At 40.6% G+C, this 22,373-nt stretch overlaps 2 non-coding genes across 2 annotated transcripts; both read right to left on the bottom strand.

Annotated features, from left to right (window-relative positions):
* Positions 1-4,863: 4,863 nt before the first annotated feature.
* On the bottom strand, positions 4,864-4,970 carry LOC112739156 (small nucleolar RNA R71). Its single transcript, XR_003170094.1, has one exon. It is a non-coding gene; the product is annotated as a small nucleolar RNA R71 (small nucleolar RNA).
* Positions 4,971-17,099: 12,129 nt separating this feature from the next.
* LOC112739628 (small nucleolar RNA R71) lies at positions 17,100-17,206 on the bottom strand. The gene has a single exon (XR_003170559.1). It is a non-coding gene; the product is annotated as a small nucleolar RNA R71 (small nucleolar RNA).
* Positions 17,207-22,373: the final 5,167 nt, after the last annotated feature.

Here is a 22,373-nt window from a genome sequence, read left to right as displayed (position 1 = left end):
TCTAATTGGGGACTTTAGCAATGCTGAGTCACAATCTGAAAAGGTTCACCCAGTTATGTGTCTGTGGCATTTATGTATCCGGTGGTAATACTGGAAAACAAAGTGCTTAGGGCCACAGCCAAGACTCATAAAGAAGCTGTGTTCAAGAATCATCACACTGAACTAGGAGAATCAATAGCACTATCTGAATTCTGAGTTCCTATAGATGCCAATCACTCTGAGCTTCAATGGATAAAGTGAGATGCCAAAACTGTTCGGAAGCAAAAAGCTACTAGCCCCGCTCATCTAATTAGAATCTGAGCTTCATGCAAAAAACTCTGAGATATTATTGCTTCTCAACCTATTAGTCTTCTATTTTATTTGTCTAGTTGCTTGAGGACAAGCAACAGTTTAAGTTTGGTGTTGTGATGAGCGGATATTTTATACGCTTTTTGGGGATAATTTCATATAGTTTTGAGTATGTTTTAGTTAGTTTTTAGTCTATTTTTATTAGTTTTTAGGAAAAATTCATATTTCTGGACTTTACTATGAGTTGTGTGTTTTTCTGTAATTTCAGGTATTTTTCTGGCTGAAATTGAAGGAGCTGAGCAAAAATCTGATTCAGGCTGAAAAAGGACTGCTGATGCTGTTGGATTCTAACCTCCCTGCACTCAAAGTGGATTTTCTGGAGCTACAAAACTCGAAATGGCATGCTTCTAATTGCATTGGAAAGTAGACATCCAGGGCTTTCCAGCAATATATAATAGTCCATACTTTTCACAAGGATAGACGACGTAAACTGGCGTTCAACGCCAGTTCTCTGCCCAATTTTGGCGTCCAGCACCAGAAAAGGATCAAAAGCTGGAGTTGAACGCCCAAACTGGCATAAAAACTGGCGTTCAACTCCACAAATGGCCTCTACACGTGAATTGCTTAAGTCTCAGCCCAGCACACACCAAGTGGGCCCCAGAAGTAGATCTCTGCATCATCCATCATAGTCTACTCATATTTTGTAACCCTAGGCTACTAGTTTAGTATTTAAACAACTTTTAGAGACTTATTTTGTATCTCATGACATTTCAGATCTAAACTTTGTATTCTCTGACGGCATGAGTCTCTAAACCCCATTGTTGGGGGTGAGGAGCTCTGCTGTGTCTCAATGAATTAATGCAAGTATTTCTGTTTTCCATTCAAACACGCTTGTTCCTATCTAAGATGTTCATTCGCGCTTAACTGTGATGGAGGTGATGATCTGTGACACCCATCACCTTCCTCAAATCACGAACGTGTGCCTGACAACCACCTCCGTTCTATATCCGATTGAATGAGTATCTCTTAGATTCCTTAATCAGAATCTCCATGGTATAAGCTAGAACTGATGGCGGCATTCATGAGAATCCGGAAAATCTAAACCTTGTCTGTGGTATTCCGAGTAGGATTCAACGATTGAATGACTGTGACGAGCTTCAAACTCCTGAAGGCTGGGCGTTAGTGACAGACGCAAAAGGATAGTAAATCCTATTCCAACCGGATCGAGAACCAACCGGTGATTAGCCGTGCTGTGACAGAGCGCGTGAGCGTAGTTTTCACTGGAAGGATGGAAGGTAACCATTGACAACGGTGATCCACCAACACACAGCTTGCCATAGGAGGATGTGCGTGCGTGAACAAGAAGACAGAGGAAAGCAGATATTCAGAAGACAAAGCACCTCCAAAACTCCAACATATTCTCCATTACTACACAACAAGTAACCTTTAATTTATGCTCTCTTGGTTATTCGCAATTCAACTGATAAACATAATTGACTTCCTGACTAAGATTTACAAGATAACCATAGATTGCTTCAAACCAACAATCTCCGTGGGATTCGACCCTTACTCACGTGAGGTATTACTTGGACGACCCAGTGCACTTGCTGGTTAGTGGTACGCGTTGTGAAAAGTGTGATTCACAATTCGTGCACCAAAAAGTAATCGCCAATAACGCCCTCGAAGCCATCATAGCCCACGTTAAGAGTCACGTTAACTTAGTTAACGTGAACTCTAACGTGGAAGAAGACATTAAGGCCAACGTTAGTGACACTCCCCTTTGTCACTAACGTTGGACCAAGCTCATAATTGGCCACGTTAGTTACCACGTTAACTTAGTTAACGTGGCTTCTAACGTTAAGAAGCAAAAGGGAAGCCAACGTTAGTAACATTCACCTTTGTCACTAACGTTGGCCAAGCTTCCATAAGCCACGTTAACTCCCACGTTAACTTAGTTAACGTGGAAGTAAGTTAACGTGGAAGCTAACGTGGAGAGAGCAATTGGTCGCCAACGTTAGTGACACTTACCTTTGTCACTAAGGTTGGGGTGAACCACCAAGAGCCCCCATGAGTAACGTTAACTCCCACGTTAACTTAGTTAACGTGGAAGCTAACGTGGATAAAGAGATGATGAGCCAACGTTAGTGACACTCACCTTTGTCACTAACGTTGGACATGGCTAGCATGACTACGTTAGAAGCCACGTTAACCTAGTTAACGTGGACTCTAACGTGAGAAATAGGGGCACATTGGAACGTTAGTGACAAAGGTAAGTGTCACTAACGTTCTCGAAGGATTGGCAAGCTTACGTTAAGAGCCACATTAACTAAGTTAACGTGGACTCTAACGTAGGGAAGGGGGAGGCTTATCAACGTTATTGGGAAAGGTAAGTCCCAATAACGTATGCGAAGGACCAAGAGGCAACGTTAGTGGTAACGTTTGTGCCACTAATGTTGAGGTTAATGTGGCTCATACTTGGGTGAGCAACGTTAGTGAAAAAGGTGATTGTCACTAACGTTCTCAAACCCACACTTTTACTTAACGTTAACACCACTAACGTCCTGAGCTAAAAGTCCCTGCCTACTTTACACTTTCTCTCTGCAAGCAAAGCTAAGCCCAATGATGAAGATAACTGCTTCAAACTCAGGATCCAAAAGGCCATACCCAAGACTTGAAGAGCCAACTAGAAGATCAGAAGAGTAGTATATATAGGAGTAGCTTTGAATTAGTTTAGGAAGGTGAAAACTTTAGGGAGCCTTTGGCCTAGAATTACTCTCTGTATTTTACTTTCTCTGCACTTCTAGTTTACTTTCAGCATGTATTCTCCATCTTTATTTTCATTTTCCAGAGCTATGAACAACTAAACCCCTTTCATTGGGTTAGGGAGCTCTGTTGTAATTTGATGGATCAATTTTAGTTTTCATTCTCCTTCTTCTATCTTTTCTCTTGATTTTACTAGAAAGCTTTCGATCTTGATCCAATTGGGTAGTTATCTTGGAAAAGAAGCTATTCATACTTGGATCTCTTCTAAACCTTGAAAGAGGAATGAAGGGATCATGCTAGAAATGCTTTCTCATGCTGGACCAAATTGGGTGTGGATGGATATGTGACTATAATCCTTTCAACACTTGAATTGGGAAATGCATGTGGTATAATCAGTGACCATACTTCATCTCTTCTCATGAGCAATTGACCTAGGAATTGGCTATTGATCAAGATTTGAGAGATTGAATTACAAGTAATTGTAATTCGATCACTTAAGATTGCCAAGGAGATCAATGAATGCATTGATTGAGGAAGAGATGAAAATGAACTTGATCCGGAGAACGCAACATCTCCTGAGCCCAATGAACTCCCCATTTCTGATCTTACCCATTCTCTTTAATTTCTGCCATTTACTTTTATGAGCAATTGTCCCATCCCCATTTAAGATTCTGCAATTTACTTTCCGCCATTTACATTCAGCTCTTTATTTCCAGCATTTGCTGTTTCCACTATTTACTTTTCCGCCATTTAATTTTCTGCAATTCCCAACTCAAATTCTAGTTCGCTCAACTAGAATATTCCTTTAATTAAAGTTGCTTGATCAATCAATCTCTGTGGGATTCGACCTCACTCTATTGTGAGTTTTTACTTGACGACGAATTCGGTACACTTTCCGAAGGAAATTTGTTGCGAGACAAGTTTTCCGTGTATCAAGTTTATGGCGCCGTTGCCGAGGATTGATTTTGAATCAACAATGATTAAATTGGAGGATAACTAGATTGAGCATTTTTAGTTTGTTTGATTTAATTTTCTGTTTGAGTAATTTACTTTTAGTTTTAGTTAATTTCTTCCCCTTCCCCTACTTTTTCATTTTTTTTAGTTATTTACAATTCAGTTCACTGACCCACTAACTGTTTGATATGTTGCATCACTCACACTAACAGTAATTCTAACAGAAATACTTCCTGCATCTATTTTCCTTGCTTGTGCTTTGTTGGTTGTATGACAGGGAGAAGAAGCGGGGCTTCAACTTCCTTTGATTCAGAACCTGAGAGGACTTTCCTTAGATTAAGGAGGGAAGCAAGAGAAGAACGAGTAGTGGGTGCCGAGGAAGAGGAGGAATACTTTGAACCAAACATGGAAGAAAATATGGAAAACCATCATGAAGAAGAGGCTCACAACCATGGCAGAGAAGGTCGAGCAAATCATGCTAGGGAGGAAAGAAGAGTTTTAGGCTCTTACATCAATCCAAACCCAGGAAACTGTGGAAGTAGCATTCAAAAGCCGACCATCCATGCCAATAATTTTGAACTAAAACCGCAGCTCATCACCCTTGTTCAGAACAACTGTTCATTCGGAGGAGGAGTCCAAGAAGACCCCAATCAACATCTAACCATCTTCCTGAGGATATGTGACACGGTGAAGTCTAATGGTGTTCATCCTGACGCCTATAGACTGCTCTTATTTCCATTTTCACTCAAGGATAAGGCAGCCAAGTGGCTGGAGTCTTTTCCGAAGGAGAGTTTGACAACTTGGAAAGATGTGGTGAACAAATTTTTAGCCAGATTCTATCCTCCCCAAAGAATCAACAGGCTGAGAGCTGAGGTCCAAACTTTCAGGCAACAAGATAGTGAGACTCTATATGAAGCATGGGAGAGGTTCAAGGATCTGACAAGGAGGTGTCCACCAGATATGTTCAATGAATGGGTGCAGCTACACATTTTCTATGAAGGCCTTTCTTACGAATCAAAGAAAGCAGTAAACCATTCATCTAGAGGATCTTTAAACAAGAAGAAGACTATTGAGGAGGCCATAGATGTCATTGAAACGGTAGCAGAAAATGACTATTTCTATGCTTATGAAAGAGGGAACACTAGAGGAATGATGGAGCTAAACAATGTAGATGCTCTGCTGGCCCAAAATAAGCTCATTACCAAGCAGCTGGCTGACCTCACTAAGAAGATGGAGAGGAACCAAGTAGCAGCAATCACCACTTCATCAGCAACCCAAGAAGGAGTGAATGAAGAAGCAGAGGATAGTCAGGAGCAAGCCAACTACATTGGGAATTCATCTAGGCAAAACCATGATCCATACTCCAAGACCTACAACCCTGGTTGGAGGAATCACCCAAACTTTGGGTGGGGGAATCAACAAGATCAAGGCCAAGATCAAAGACGTCACAACCCCAACAACAATGCAGCTCACCAACAATTCACACAGAGAACATATCAACACCAACATAACAACACCTCTCCACATCCATATCAAAACCAAAATAACATTTCTCTTCCCTCCACCTCTAATCCCAATCCACCATCATTTGATGACAGACTCTCAAGGATTGAGAATCTACTTGAAGGCATAGGCAAAGAGATTCAAGATAGTAAAGCGTTCCGAGAAGAAGTGATGTCCAATATGCAGAATCAGGATGCTGCCATCAAGAAACTTGAGACACAAATTGGCTACCTTTTCAAGCAAATTCCCAGCCACAACCTTCGCAGCAATACTAACTCAACCCAAAGGGAGGAGTGTCAGGCTATCACCCTTCGGAGTGGGAAAGAACTGAAGGAAACCCCCCAGAAACCACAAGAAAATGACTCAAATGAAAAGGAAGAAGAGCATGATGGAGCTCGAGTTCCCATTTTGAGTTCACAAAAAGGGGAAGGAGTTCTGAAGCCAGACATCCCAAGAGTCCCATACCCTCAGCAATTGAAGAAAAAGGGGGATGATAACCAGTTTTTGAGATTTTTGGAAATCTTCAAGAAACTGCAAATCAACATACCTTTTGCTGAAGCAATAGAACAAATGCCACTCTACGCCAAGTTCTTAAAGGAGCTCATGACCAAGAAGAGAAGCTGGAAGAACAACGAAACTGTGATACTAACCGAAGAATGTAGTGCTATCATTCAGCACAAACTGCCCCAAAAATTGAAGGATCTCGGGAGTTTTCAGATCCCTTGTATCATAGGGAAAATTACAGTGGAGAAGGCTCTTTGTGACTTAGAAGCCAGCATCAATTTGATGTCAGTAGCTATGATGAGGAAGATGAAGATCGAGGAGGCTAAACAAACAAAAATGGCCTTACAGTTGGCAGACCGATCGTTCAAGTTCCCTCATGGCATAGTAGAGGATTTGCTGGTGAAAGTGGGAGACTTCATATTCCGGACAGATTTTGTAGTGCTGGACATGCAGGAGGAAGCCAAGACCTCCATTATCCTGGGAAGGCCGTTCTTGGCCACTGCTGGAGCTGTCATTGATGTCCAAAAGGGTGATCTCACCCTGAGATTACACAATGAAAAGATGACATTCAATGTGTTCAAGGCCATGAGTTACCCACAAGAACAATTGGGGGAATGTATGAGGTTGGACTCACTTGAAGAGGAAATACAGGAGAATTTTGAAGAAGAAGAGCCCGAAAGGTTAATAGAGGAGGAGTCTACATCAAGTGAAGAGGTTGCAACAACAGAGATTGGCATACAAGGTGCATCAAAGGAAGAGGATGAAAAGATAGAGGCACCTAAACTTGAACTCAAAGCACTGCCACCCACTCTCAAATATGCATACTTAGGAGAAAACGAAAGTTACCCAGTGATCATAAGCTCGTGCCTCAGCCAAGATCAAGAGGATGAACTACTCAAAGTATTGCGAAAGCACAAGGATGCCATTGGATGGACTCTTGCTGACCTGAAAGGAATAAGTTCAGCCATATGCATGTATAAGATACTACTGGAAGATGATGCCAAACCATCCATTCAATCCCAAAGAAGGCTGAACCCAATCATGAAGGAAGTGGTACAGAAAGAAGTTATGAAGTTATGACAGGGAGGTGTAATCTACCCGATCTCAGACAGCCCCTGGGTCAGCCCCGTGCATGTAGTGCCCAAAAAGGGAGGAATCACTGTAGTTCCCAATGAGAAGAACGAACTAATTCCTACGAGGACCGTCACAGGATGGTGGATGTGCATAGACTTTCGGAAACACAATGAGGCTACACGAAAGGACCCTTTCCCCCTCCCATTTATGGATCAGATGTTGGAAAGACTCGCAGGACACGCATATTACTATTTTCTTGATGGTTATTCAGGATATAACCAAATAGTGGTTTATCCCAGAGACCAAGAGAAAACTTCATTTACTTGTCCATATGGAGTGTTTGCCTACAGGCGCATGCCATTTGGGCTATGCAATGCACCTGCGACTTTCCAACGCTGCATGCTTTCTATCTTCTCAGATATGATAGAGAAATTCATTGAAGTTTTTATGGATGATTTCTCGGTATTCGGAGATTTCTTTACTAGCTGCCTGAGTCACCTTGCCTTAGTATTGAAAAGGTGCCAAGAGACCAATCTGGTCTTGAATTGGGAGAAATGTCACTTTATGGTGACAGGAAGAATAGTCCTTGGCCATAAGGTTTCTAACCAAGGCATTGAAGTGGACAGGGCTAAAGTGGAACTTATTGAAAAACTACCTCCACCCAGTGATGTCAAGGCAATTAGAAGTTTTTTAGGGCATGCTGGCTTTTACAGAAAGTTTATTAAAGATTTTTCAAAAATAGCTAAGCCCTTGAGCAATCTCCTTATATCAGATATACCATTTATCTTCGATGAAATATGCATGTTAGCATTCGAGCATTTGAAAGAAAGATTGTCATCTGTCCCTATCATTTTCCCACCTGATCGGAACTTACCCTTTGAATTGATATGTGATGCATCTGATTTTGCAGTTGGGGCAGTGTTAGGGCAGAGGAAAGATAACTTAGTCCATGTGATATACTATGCTAGCAAAGTCCTCAACGATGCTCAAAGAAATTATACCACTGCTGAAAAGGAGTTGCTAGCCATAGTTTTTGCATTTGACAAGTTCAGATCATATCTCATTGGTGCTAAAGTGATTGTTTTCACAGATCACACAGCACTTAAATACTTATTTGCTAAGCAAGAATCAAAACCAAGACTAATAAGATGGATCTTATTGTTGCAGGAATTCAATATTGAAATCAGAGACAAGAAAGGAGTAGAGAACAAGGTAGCAGATCACCTATCCAAAATCCCACATGAGGAAAGTAGAACACATGATACAAGTGTGAACGAGCTCTTCCCTGATGAACAGCTGATGACAGTTCACAAAGCACCATGGTTCGCAGACATTGCCAACTTCAAGGCAACTAGGACCTTACCTCTAGAGATCAATAAACATCAAAAAAGGAAGCTCATGAATGATGCAAAATACTTTGTCTGGGATGAGCCATATCTCTTCAAGAAGTGTTCAGATGGAATCCTTAGAAGATGTGTTTCGGAAGAAGAAGGACGAGAGGTCCTATGGAATTGCCACGGCTCATGCTATGGAGGACACTTTGGAGGGGACAGAACTGTAGCAAAGGTGTTACAAAGCGGATTCTTTTGGCCCACCCTTTTCAAGGATGCCAAAGAACTAGTAAAGAACTGTAACGAATGCCAAAGATCTGGAAACTTGCCCAAAAGAAATGAGATGCCACAAAATTTCATCTTGGAATTGGAACTGTTTGATGTGTGGGGAATCGATTTCATGGGACCATTCCCAACCTCATATTCAAACAAGTACATCTTGGTAGCAGTGGATTATGTTTCCAAGTGGGTAGAGGCTATTGCAACCCCAACAAATGATAACAAGGTGGTCATGAACTTCCTCAGAAAGAATATCTTTAGCCGGTTTGGAGTCCCACGATAACTCATCAGTGACGGAGGGAGCCATTTTTGTAACAGACCACTAGAAGCTCTTCTCCTACGATATGGGGTAAAACACAAGGTGGTCACGCCTTACCATCCCCAAACAAGTGGGCAAATGGAGATATCCAATAGAGAGCTAAAGAGGATTCTGGAAAAGACTGTGGGTGCATCAAGAAAGGATTGGTCAAAGAAGCTGGATGATGCTCTTTGGGCATACAGAATAGCATTCAAAACTCCACTCGGAATGTCCCCATATCAACTGGTGTATGGGAAAGCTTGTCATTTACCACTGGAGCTGGAACACAAAGCTCTCTGGGCTCTCAAGATACTAAATTTTGACAGCATTGCTGCTGGTGCAAAGAGGATCCTGCAACTGTAAGAGATAGAGGAATTTAGATCTCAAGCCTATGAAAATGCTAAGATTTATAAAGAAAAAGCGAAGAGAAGACATAACCTGCATCTGGCACCAAGGAGTTTTGAAAAGGGGCAACAAGTACTCCTTTACAACTCCAAATTGAGACTGTTCCCTGGCAAACTCAAGTCAAGGTGGTCAGGACCCTTTCTTGTCACAAAGGTCTCCCTATACGGGCACATAGAAATCATGGACGAAGGTTCAGAGAGGACGTTCACTGTGAACGGACAAAGACTCAAACATTATATGGGCAACATGGGGGAAAACCCCAGAGTAAAGTATCATCTCAATTAATTGAGGAATCGTCAAGCTAGCGACGATAAAAGAGCGCTCTATTGGGAGGCAACCTAACCTCAGGTAGTTTCCTTTTCATCTTTATTTCAATAATGGTCACAAGTTGTTTTCCATGTATTGCGAGGAGCTAAGTTTGGTGTTTCACACCAAAACAATCCAAGAGTGAAAGTGTAATTCTAAGTTTGGTGTTCCACCGAAGGTATTGGTTAGAATCACACTACACTCCAATGGCAAAATGCTAGCTCCAACTAATCAGGAGAACCACTTAGCAGTAGTTTAGTCTTTAGTTAATAGTTGCTTAGTTAATAACAACGTATGAGGCTTTCTGCAAGTATGCAATCTGTTGTACTAGGCAAGAAACTAAATTTGGTGTTCACACACTAAATTAAGTTCAGAAATTCACAAGCATACATGCAAGCTAACTATTTCTCAAGTGCTTTGGGAACAAGCAACTTCCAATAACCTTGCAGGAGCCTTCTGAGGAAATGGTGCACCATCATCCAAGGAAGTGAAGGAGCAAAAACTATGGATGATGACAACAAGGGGACAGCTAGAAACCATCACCCGAAGGTCGTATTGTTACTTAATTCTATATACTTGAAATGCTAAAAAATTGGAAGTCCCAAGGTGCCCTTGATTAATAGTTACTCATTAGTTTAAATCATTAGAGTTTAATGTTTGTTTTTATTGCTTTAGTCATATGTGTGCTGTCCACGATACCTGCTGCATCTTCACCTTGCTTATTCGTATGCTTGTCCTTTTTAATCAAATGAAAAGAGAATGAGTGTTTTATAAAAGACCAGAGTGGAGTTCATACTATAGAGTAAGTTCCTGAGTTTGTGGTGTGGTCATAAGTTAGCTAAGTTGGTTCAACCACAAGGTGGAAAGACAACTATCTGTCATGAATACTATGCTTTGAACATACCCATGAGACTAGCTAAATAATAAGATCCTAATAAGAAAAAGGGTAAGAACAATCAAAGTTGAAGAATAAAAGAAAAATAGCAAGAAAAGAGGCTAGGCACCAAGGGTTTGAGTCTTGAGGGATGTGTCTGTGGTGTTCCTGTACCAAAGATCTGCTTGGATTACTTAGCTCTCAGGGGTGCTTTATCACCTGGTAACTTGGGTTAACACCCGAGATTATCAGCTGAAAGTCCACTATCAAGAGCAATCTTTGCTACAGAACATTTAGTAGCCCAAAGAGGTGCTGGACACCAAGACCTCAAGGAAAGAAAATAAACAAACCATGTGCCTGTGGTGTATATGTATGGGGGAGAGACTTGAGGAAGTAAGTCCTTAGGGGTGCTTCAACACCTAACACCTTGAACCAACTGGTTCGAGAGTGTTGGCTGAAAGCTTATTTTAAAGAGTTGCCCCTCTACAGAGCACTTAGCCTAAGAACACAAATAAACCCTGAAATGACAACAAAAGGATCAATGAATAAAAGTCTCATGCATGGGATGCAATCACAGTGAGTATTCTAGGACATGATAAAGGTCTGAAAGCCAGTGAAGGAATGAACCTAAGTTGCTATGCATGAAACCACCATAAAACCAGAAACATGACATTCACAAGAATGACTCATTTCTCTTGGCATTCCATTCATCATTCTCTTGTTCCAATACTTGCTTAGGAACAAGCAAGCTTTAAGTTTGGTGTTGTGATGCCAGGGCATTTTGGCCAGTTTCACTGACCTTTTCTTCACTGTTTTTAGGGTAGTTTCATGCATTTTCTTAGAAAATAAGCTCTTTTCGGGTAGATATTCACTTACATCTTGATTCAAGCATACATTGTGCACTTTGCATGAATTTAATGACAAATTGGATGTTGCATTTCCCATGACTTGGATTAGAACTTTGATGCACTTTATTGCTTGATTTCAGGACAAAAGAAGCAAGGAAGAACCACGTTAGCAGCCACGTTAATCTAACTAACGTGACCTCTAACGTGGAATGGGTGCTAACTTGCAAAGTTAATGAGAAAAGTAATCGCCAATAACACCCTCGAAGCCATCATAGCCCTCGTTAAGAGTCACGTTAACTTAGTTAACGTGAATTCTAACGTGGAACAAGACATTAAGGCCAACGTTAGTGACACTCCCCTTTGTCACTAACGTTGGACCAAGCTCATAATTGGCCACGTTAGTTGCCATGTTAACTTAGTTAATGTGGCTTCTAACGTTAAGAAGCAAAAGGGAAGCCAACGTTAGTGACATTTACCTTTGTCGCTAACGTTGGCCAAGCTTCCATAAGCCACGTTAACTCCCACGTTAAATTAGTTAACGTGGAAGCTAACGTGGAGAGAGCAATTGGTCGCCAACGTTAGTGACACTTACCTTTGTCACTAACGTTGGGGTGAACCACCAAGAGCCACCATGAGTAACATTAACTCCCACGTTAACTTAGTTAACATGGAAGCTAACGTGGATAAAGAGATGATGAGCCAACGTTAGTGACACTCACCTTTGTCACTAACGTTGGAGATGGCTAGCATGACTACGTTAGAAGCCACGTTAACCTAGTTAACGTGGACTCTAATGTGAGAAATAGGGGCACATTGGAACATTAGTGACAAAGGTAAGTGTCACTAACGTTCTCGAAGGATTGGCAAGCTTACGTTAAGAGCCACGTTAACTAAGTTAACGTGGACTCTAACGTAGGGAAAGGGGAGGCTTATCAATGTTATTGGGAAAGGTAAGTCCCAATAACGTGTGCGAAGGACCAAGAGGCAACATTAGTGGTAACGTTTGTGCCACTAACGTTGAGGTTAACGTGGCTCATACTTGGGTGAGCAACGTTAGTGAAAAAGGTGATTGTCACTAACGTTCTCGAACCCACACTTTCACTTAACGCTAACACCACTAACGTCCTGAGCTAAAAGTCCCTGCCTACTTCACACTTTCTCTCTGCAAGCAAAGCTAAGCACAATGATGAAGATAACTGCTTTAAACTCAGGATCCAAAAGCCCATACCCAAGACTTGAAGAGCCAACTAGAAGATCAGAAGAGTAGTATATATAGGAGTAGCTTTGAATTAGTTTAGGAAGCTGAAAACTTTAGGGAGCCTTTGGCCTAGAATTACTCTCTGTATTTTACTTTCTCTGCACTTCTAGTTTACTTTCAGCATGTATTCTCCATCTTTGTTTTCATTTTCCAGAGCTATGAACAACTAAACCCCTTTCATTGGGTTAGGGAGCTCTGTTGTAATTTGATGGATCAATTTTAGTTTTCATTCTCCTTCTTCTATCTTTTCTCTTGATTTTACTAGAAAGCTTTCGATCTTCATCCAATTGGGTATTTATCTTGGAAAAGAAGCTATTCATACTTGGATCTCTTCTGAAACTTGAAAGAGGAATGAAGGGATCATGCTAGAAATGCTTTCTCATGCTGGACCAAATTGGGTGTGGATGGATATGTGACTATAATCCTTCCAACACTTGATTTGGGAAACGCATGTGGTATAATCAGTGACCATACTTCATCTCTTCTCATGAGCAATTGACCAAGGAATTGGCTATTGATCAAGATTTGAGAGATTGAATTACAAGGAATTGTAATTCGATCACTTAAGATTGCTAAGGAGATCAATGAATGCATTGATTGAGGAAGAGATGAAAATAAACTTGATCCGGAGAACGCAACATCTCCTGAGCCCAATGAACTCCCCATTTCTGATCTTACCCATTCTCTTTAATTTCTGCCATTTACTTTTTTGAGCAATTGCCCCATCCCCATTTAAGATTCTGTAATTTACTTTCTGCCATTTACATTCAGCTCTTTATTTCCAGCATTTACTGTTTCCACTATTTACTTTCCCGCCATTTAATTTTCAGCAATTCCCAACTCAAATTCTGGTTCGCTCAACTAGAACATTCCTTTAATTAAAGTTGCTTGATCAATCAATCTCTGTTGGATTCGACCTCACTCTATTGTGAGTTTTTACTTGACGATGAATTCGGTACACTTGTCGAAGGAAATTTGTTGCGAGATAAGTTTTCCGCGTATCAGTAATATCGGGCTGCAGGGTGTAAACCGACACGTGAGCTCATGGGCTACATAGGACAAACATGCATCAAACTTGGTTGTGTTTTATTTTCTTGTATTCTTTTGTTCGTGTTTTGCTTTCTGTTTTCTCTATTTTCTCTATTTATCTGTGTCTTCTGTTTACTACTTCACTATATTCTGCTATTCGTCTGCGAAACAACACAGAATTAATGAACTTAACTAATAACCCCAACCCTACTAAGAACTCCCCAATTCTTACCCCTTTTCTCTCCCTTCCCCCTCCAGATGGAAGCAAGAGAATCCTTCCGTAGTCCACTGATGATCGTTATGTAAAAGGGTTCTACCTTGGGTAGTCTTCTGAGTCTAAAGCGAGGTTCATTTTTCGTTTATATGTATATACTGTGAGACCAGCCAACGTTTGCACCTTGTTCGTATACGAACTTTAACCTAAATCCTGTGTACGAGACTCCTGTTATGTAGCTACATGATGAAGTACCAGTGAGACGTCATATGACAACGTATGATCGTGCAGAGGAGTTGTAGATGATCTTCCACCTTTGATGATATTCCACTTGACTTGAGTTTTCAAGACTTAGAACATACTTTCCCTCTCTTTAGTAGTTTAGAGGGGACTAGGTGAGTATAGAGTCTACGCTAGCCTGGGCGCCAGCTTTGGGACTTCTTGAACAGGTCAGGGCCTAGGATGTTGTATGTATATATATGTATATAGTTATTACCTAGCTATATCTAGGGGTGCTCTAACTAAAAGTCTATACTCTAATAAAGGCTAAATCACCAAATGTTGTCAACTGCTTGTGATGTACTTATGTGTGGTTGTTTATAACTGTTTTATTTGTTATCATTTGTGAATTGATTATAAATGATTCTGTTTATTAACCCAAACATTTTCAAAAAAAAAGTACCTCGCAAAATAACTACGAATCAGGCTCATATAATAAATAATAGATAATAATTAGAAAGACATGTTGGTAGCGCTCAGTTTCTAGTATGATCATGACGTACCAAAAATTGGGTCGTTACATCATGTCCTCTTATCAAGTTAACCTCCTCTACTGTAGCAATCCACCATGTTGAAGTGACTCATGTCCTCTCATCAAGCCACATCTAGGTTTCTCACTGTAGCAGAAGATGAAGCTCTAAGCAATCCACTCCCCTTGACGATCCTACTCAAGGTGCCACAGACAAGGCAGATCTTCCGGATCAGAAAGTGCTGCTTCTCTGACTCTAGCCTTAATGCCATAGAGACCTCATTTACCCACGGTCAATAGGATTTCATTTCACGTATCCAATGTTGCCCAGGTACTCTATTGGAATCTGCAATGCAATCTCTAGCTATGGTTCAAGGCTATCCGAGTCAGGACTCGCACAGAACCCAGGTAGAACGAGGGTGATTGTCACGGGTCACCCTTAATTCATAAGATGAAGAATGAGGTTGCATAAGAGAATAGAATCAGACATATTGAGATAGAACAGTAATATTATTATTCTATGAAACTCAGCAGAGCTCCTAACTTTAACCTTAGGAGGTTAGTGACTCATACTATACAAAAAATAGTAATGAAAGCTTTGAATGGGCAAAGATCTCTAACAAGGGTGATCTTTGTTGTATAAATAGTAATATGCTAACTAAGAATTACAGAAATAAGATAAACTAGTCTTGTAGTGCGAAAATCCACTTCTAGGGCCCACTTGGTGAGTCTTTGGGCTGAGCTTTGAGTGTCTCCACGAGCTAGAACCCATTAGGGGCGTTGAAATCTAGCTACGGACACCCTTTTGGGCGTTGGACGCCAGTTGCTCCCCTGTGGGCACTGGACGCCAGGAATGGGGCTAGTAACTAGTGTTGAACGCCAGTTTTGAGCCTTCAGTTCTAAAACAAAATATAGAATATTATATATTTCTGGAAAGCCCTGGATGTTAGCTTTCCATATTCATTGGGAGCGTGCCATTTGAACTTTTGTAGCTCTAGAAATTCTACTTTGAGTGCAGGAAGGTCAGATCCTGATAGCATCTGCAGTGCTTTCTCTGTCTTTGAATCAGACTTTTGCTCAAGCTCCTCAATTTCAGCCAAAAAATACCTGAAATCACCATAAAACACACAAACTCAAAGTAGAATCTAAAAATGTGAATTTAGCACTAAAACCTATGAAAACATAATAAAACTTAAATAAAACATAGTAAAAACTATATAAAAATTATGCCAAAAAGCATATAAAATATTCGCTCATCATGGAGTATATGGACAATTTGTGTAAGGAGGTGAAGGATGTATAATTGGTTGCTTGAGAGGTGATAGTTCGGTCTTGGTGTAAATGATGTATGAATACAAAAATGCTAAGAAGGACATGTTAAATGCAGGTGCAAACGGTAAATGCACGTGCATTGATTGGCCAATTGATTAATGCATGTGATAAAGATAAGTGCATGTGTAAAAATGAACCATACATGGAAAAAAAGTTAAAATATACTTCATAGTTTAAGTGCTTTTCGAAATTTGGTTCTTCATACACACATGGTTCAAGTATAATGAGTGAATTGCATGCACGTTCATTGAATTAGTACCAAAACAAAGTGTGCATGCGTACATGATAAGCAACTAAGTACATAGGCTATGCATGCATCTAATATAAGAGACTTAAAGCACCTTAAACTAATAAAGCAAAATGACATATGCAAGCAACTTATAGTGGTATGCATAGACTAAAAGATGTTGCTAATGCATATGCACTTGATGCATGGTGCAACAGAAAATAGAGAATGTGATCTATGTGACTACATGAAACATGTAATGGTTATGCTAGAGTACTTAGCTTATAAAATTGTGACATATCAAATTTAGTGTGAAAATACCAAATTGTTTATGACCAGGAACAGGAATAAAGAACCTCTCTTTAGACCTAATCCTGAGCCTGAAAGGACTTTTAGGAGAAGCTTACAACAAACTAAAGCACAGCACTCTAGAAGAAAGCTCTCAGAATGTTTTAAACAAGAAATAAAGGACATGGCCAAACCTCAAGAGGAGCCAAGAAAGGTCCTTGGTGACTACACCATGCCTACCTCTGACTTATATAGCAGAAGCATCTCTGTACCTACCATTGGAGCTAACAGTTTTGAGCTTAAGCCTCAGTTAGTCTCTCTTCTGCAACAGAACTGCAAGTTCCATAGACTTCCAATGGAAGATCCACATAAGTTTTTAGGTGAGTTCTTACAGATCTGTGATACTGTAAAGACTAATGGAGTAAATCCTGAAGTCTACAAGCTTATACTCTTTCCCTTTGCTATAAGAGACAAAGCTAAGTTGTGGTTGGATTCTCAACCTAGAGAGAGTCTTGACTCTTGGGAAAAGCTGGTTAATGCTTTTCTAGCTAAATTCTTTCTCCCTCAAAGAATGAGCAAAACTAGAGTGGAAGTTTAAACCTTCAGACAAAGAGAAGGTGAATCCCTCTATGAAGCTTGGGAAAGATACAAGCAACTGATCAGGAGATGTCCTCCTGATATGATCTCAGAATGGTCTATCATAGGTGTGTTCTATGATGATCTATCTGAGATATCCAAGATTTCATTGGATATCTCTGCAGGTGGATCTCTCCACTTGAAGAAAATGTCTGCAGTAGCAAGAGAACTCATTGAGATGGTTGCTAACAACCAATTCATATACACTTCTGAAAGAAATCCTGTGAACCATGGGACCTCTCAAAAGAAAAGAGTTTTTAAGGTTGATACTCTGAATGCCATATTGGCTCAGAACAATATCTTGACCTAACAGGTCAATATGATCTCCCAGCATCTGACTGGAATGCAAACTGCAGCTAGCAGTACTCAGAAAGCTTCTTCTGAAATAGAAGCTTATGATCTTGATCAACCCACCATGGAGGAGGTGAATTACATGGGAGAACCCTATGGAAACACCTACAATCCTTCATGGAGGAACCATCCTAACCTCTCATGGAAGGATCAACAGAAACCTCAGCAAGGTTTCAATAACAATCAAGGTGTAAGGAACTAGAATAGGATCAACAACAGGCCACCATTCCCATCTTCTCAAGGGAATATGGAAACCTCTAAGCAGAGTCTCTCTGACTTAGTCATTCTGGTTTCCAGCCTCTCTAAGACCACCCATAGTTTCATAAATAAAACAAGGTCCTCCATTAGAAATTTGGAGGTACAGGTTGGTCAACTGAGTAAGAGGATCCCTGAGACTCTTCCTGACATTCTTCCCAGCAACACTGAGGTGAATCCAAGAAAAGAGTGCAAGGTTATAACCATGGGGGTAGAGGCCGAATCTGGAGAGAATGAGGTGGCGTTGAATGCCAGTGAAGGACATATCACTGGGCGTTCAACACCCAATTTGGCAGCAAAGCTGGCGTTGAATGCCAGCCAAGGAGCATTGGCTGGGCGTTTAACGCCCAAACATACAGGCTTTCTAGTGCTGAACGCCAGTGAGGAACCCCTCACTGGGAATTCAACGCACAAACACCCAGCCATTCTAGCACTGAACTACAGTGAGGAACCCCTCACTAGGCATTTAACACCCGAACACCCAGGAACTTTGGCACTGAACGCCGGTAAGGAACTCCTCACTGGGCATTTAACGCCAAACACCCAGGGAAGCTGGCATTGAACGCCATCAAGGACATCCCTGCTGGGCGTTCAACGCCCAAAACACTGGAGGGATTGGCGTTTAATGCCAATAAGTGTGCACAGCATGGGCGTTTAACGCCCAAGAAGCTAACAGAGCTGGCGTTAAACGCCAGTGAAAGCGCACCTTCTGAGTGCTTAAATCCCACTCAAGAACCCTCTACCCCAGAACCAAAGGAAGCCCATGCTCATATAAAAACCATAGAGGTTCCTTTGAATGCACTTCTGCATTGTATAAATTCTGATGAATACTCATCCTCTGATGAGGATGAAGATACTAGGGAAGAGCAAGTTTTTCGGTACCTAGGAGCTCTTATGAAGCTGAATGCCAAGTTATTTGGTACATAGCCTCTGGAGGAAGAACCTCCACTGCTTTTCAAAGAACTCCCATGCTTTGGTTCAGCAGAAGCTACCTCAGAAACTTCCAGATCCTGGACGCTTTCTGATCCCTTGCACCATAGGCACCATGACCTTTGAAAAGGCTCTGTGTGACCTAGGGTGAAGTATAAACCTTATGCCACTCTTTGTAATGGAGAAGCTGAGAATGCTTGAGGTACGAGCTACAAACATCTCGTTAGAGATGGCAGACAAGACCATGAAGAGGCCAGATGGCCTGGTAGAGGATGTCTTGGTAAAATTTAAAAACCACTACATCCTTGCAAACTTCATAGTCTTAGACATAGGAGAGGAGGAGGATGACTCTGTCATCCTTGGAAGACCTTTCCTAGCCACTGCCAATGTTATCATTGATATGGCTAAGGGAGAACTGACTCTACCACTAGGGGAAGATCACATCTTGTTCAAGATGCCTCATCCCATTTCTCCTTAAAATAAAAGAGAGATAACTGTGCAACACCTAGTGTTCCAACCTTCCCTTTCTGTGCAGTCATAAATAAGCTCTAAGCACAAAAGTACTAAGAAAAAAGTACCTAAAGGCTGGAGGGACAAGAAAGTTCCAATAGAAGGCCTCTCACCTGGCATGAGAGTTGCCTTCACTAAGAAACCAATCCTACCACATACATTGAGTTGCATCCTATCTTTAGAGTATGTAGAGCTCATTCATGAGAAGACAGGAAGAAAGCTCACTGTCAGGGACGAAAATCTGAGCCCATATTCACCTCCGTAAGGAGCTAACCGTCAAGCTAATGACGTTAAAGAAGCCTTTGTTGGGAGGAAACCCAACCTTAATTAATTAATTTTCTTTTCTTTTATTTTCTCTTTGATTTATATTTTAGGTTCATAATCATATGCAGCATTCAGCACAGAGACAGAATTGTTAAGCAGTGAAAACATAACACTCTGGATGGAGTGTTAAAGTTGAACGCCAACCAGGATGTCCCTACTGGGCATTCAACACCCCTCATGGGCAGCATTGCTGGCATTGAACGCTAGTCAGGGAGCAGCCCTAGGCATTCAAATGCCAGTGCAGAGAAGCAGGGAATCTAGATTCCTTAGCCTCTCAGGACCAGTGGGTCCCACAGCATATTCACCTACCTCTACTTACTTTCACACTTTTCCATACACACTTCCTTGTAAATCCTAGCCCAATCACATCTATACCACTTCCCTACATCCATCATAACTCCCACCAACCCCACCCAATTCAAAATCAAATTTTCCACCCAAAACCCCACTCATGACTGAATCTACCTACCCCCTTTCCTATAAATACCTCCTTTCATACCCCGTCATACACACCCCTCTCATACACCACAACACACCCCACGGTCCAGCCCTCTCTCTCCCTCTATCTTCCTCTATTTTCTTCTTCTTCTACTCCATTCTTCTCTTTACTTTATTTTTGCTCGAGGATGAGCAAAGTTTTAAGTTTGGTGTTGGAAAAAGCATAGCTTTTTTTCTTTTCATTACCATTCATGGCACCCAAGATTGGAGAAACCTCTAGAAAGAGGAAAGGAAAGGCAGTAGCCATCTCCTCTGAATCTTGGGATATGGAGAGATTCATCACCAAAGCCCACCAAGACCACTTCTATGTAGTAGTGGCAGAGAAGAAAGTAATCTGATACACTGCTATTTCATGGTACATTTTGTACTTAATTGATTGGATTTTATCCACTAAACTCATACTTATTCATATGATTTGCATGATTTTACAATTCCTTCCTAATTCTATGCTATGATTGAAAACATACTTTTTTGGCCTTAAATTACTAATTTTAATCCTCTCTTATTATCATTCGATGCCTTGATATGTGTGTTAAGTGATTTCAGGGTTTATAGGACAGGAATGACTTAGAGGATGGAAATGAAGCATGCAAAAGTGGAAGGAATACAAGAAACTGAAGGAATTGCTAAGCTGTCCAGCCTGACCTCTTCATACTAAATCGACCATAACTTGAGCTACAAAGGTCCAAATGAGGCGGTTCTAGTTGCGTTGGAAAGGTAACATCCGGGGCTTCAAAATGATATATAATTTCCTATAGTTGCCATGCTGTTCGGCAACGCGCACGCGTGGATCACCCGTACGCGTGACCTGGCGAAAGTTCAATCCACGCGTACGCATGGACGACGCGTACATGTGACAGAGCCACGTGCTCGATGTATCAGAAATCGCTGGGGGCGATTTCTGGGCTGTTTTTGACCCAGGTTTTGGCCCAGAAAACAGAGAATAGAAGCTGCAGAGTGGGGGATTCAATCATTCAATTCATACACACAACTTCTCATTATTCACAATTTTAGGTTTTAGATGTAGTTTTCCTCTCCTCTCTTTAGGTTTTAGGATTTCTCTTAGTTTTAGGTTTATTTCTTCTCAATTCCAGGTTCAATATTCCTTTAATTTAGTTTCTCTTCTACTTTTATTTTTTCTAGCAGTCTAGTTTATTTATTCCCTTTGTTGATTACTTTATGTTGCTATTCTAATTTATGAATTCTCATGTTAGATTCAATTTCTATTTAATGCAATTTGAGGTATTTCAGATTTATTGCTTCTTCCATTAATTATCATCATTGATTTTGCAATTGTCAGTTTTATTATTTACATTCTCTTGTTGCTTTTCTATGTTTTTATGTTATGCCTTCCAAGTGTTTGATAAAATGCTTGGGAGGATTTTAAGTTGGATTTTTATATTCTTAGCTTTGGTTGAGTAATTGGAGACATTTTAGTTATCAAACGCCTTTGTTGATTGATAATTGAAAGTTGCTAGTTGATTTGAATTCCACTAACTCTAGTCTTTCCATAGGAGTTGACTGGGACTTGAGGAATCAAATTAATTTGTCCACTTGACTTTCCTTCATAGTTAGAGGTTAACAAAGTGGAAGCAACGAATAATTCTCTTCACAATTGATAAGGATAACTAGGATAGGACTTCTAATTCTCATACCTTGCCAAGAGTTTTATTAGCTATTAGTTTTATTCTTGCAATTTACTTTTCTTGTTCAACCTTCACAAAAACCCTAAAAATATACTTTTTCATAACCAATAATAACTACACCTCCCTGTAATTCCTTGAGAGACGACCCGAGGTTTAAATACTTTGGTTATTATTTTAATTGGGTTTGCTTTAGTGACAAACAAAACTTTTGTATGAAAGGATTCTTATTGGTTTAGAAACTATACTTGCAACGAGAATTTATTGTGAATTCTTTACTAGCAAAAATCCATTCATCAAAATGGCGTCGTTGCTGGGGAATTGCAAACGTGTGCCTTATTATTGGTTATTGTAAATATTTACTTTTTCTTGTTTGCTAGTTTTTGTTTGTTTAGGAATTAGTTGCTTATTTTTACTAGTTTTTGTTTTTATTTTCTTTAGCTACTATGAACTCTCACCCCTTTGGCAATGAGTTTGGTTACAACTATGTTGCAGGAAGAGGAGATTACAATGAGAACATGCATCAAGGATGGAACAATCAAAGATGGGAGGAGCCACGAGGATTTGATCAACCCTCTTGGCAACAACCTCCCCCAGCATACTATTACCAAGAGCCATTCCAAGAGGCATACCAAGATAATGGCTACGGTGAGCACCCTTTTGATTATCAACAACCACCAACATATGCCTATGAACCCCCTCCT

This window comes from Arachis hypogaea, chromosome 13 (assembly GCF_003086295.3).
Source record: "Arachis hypogaea cultivar Tifrunner chromosome 13, arahy.Tifrunner.gnm2.J5K5, whole genome shotgun sequence".
NCBI classification, from domain to species: Eukaryota; Viridiplantae; Streptophyta; class Magnoliopsida; order Fabales; family Fabaceae; genus Arachis; species Arachis hypogaea.
Note: the sequence above shows the minus strand (reverse complement) of the source record. Positions and strands in the feature narration are given on the sequence as shown.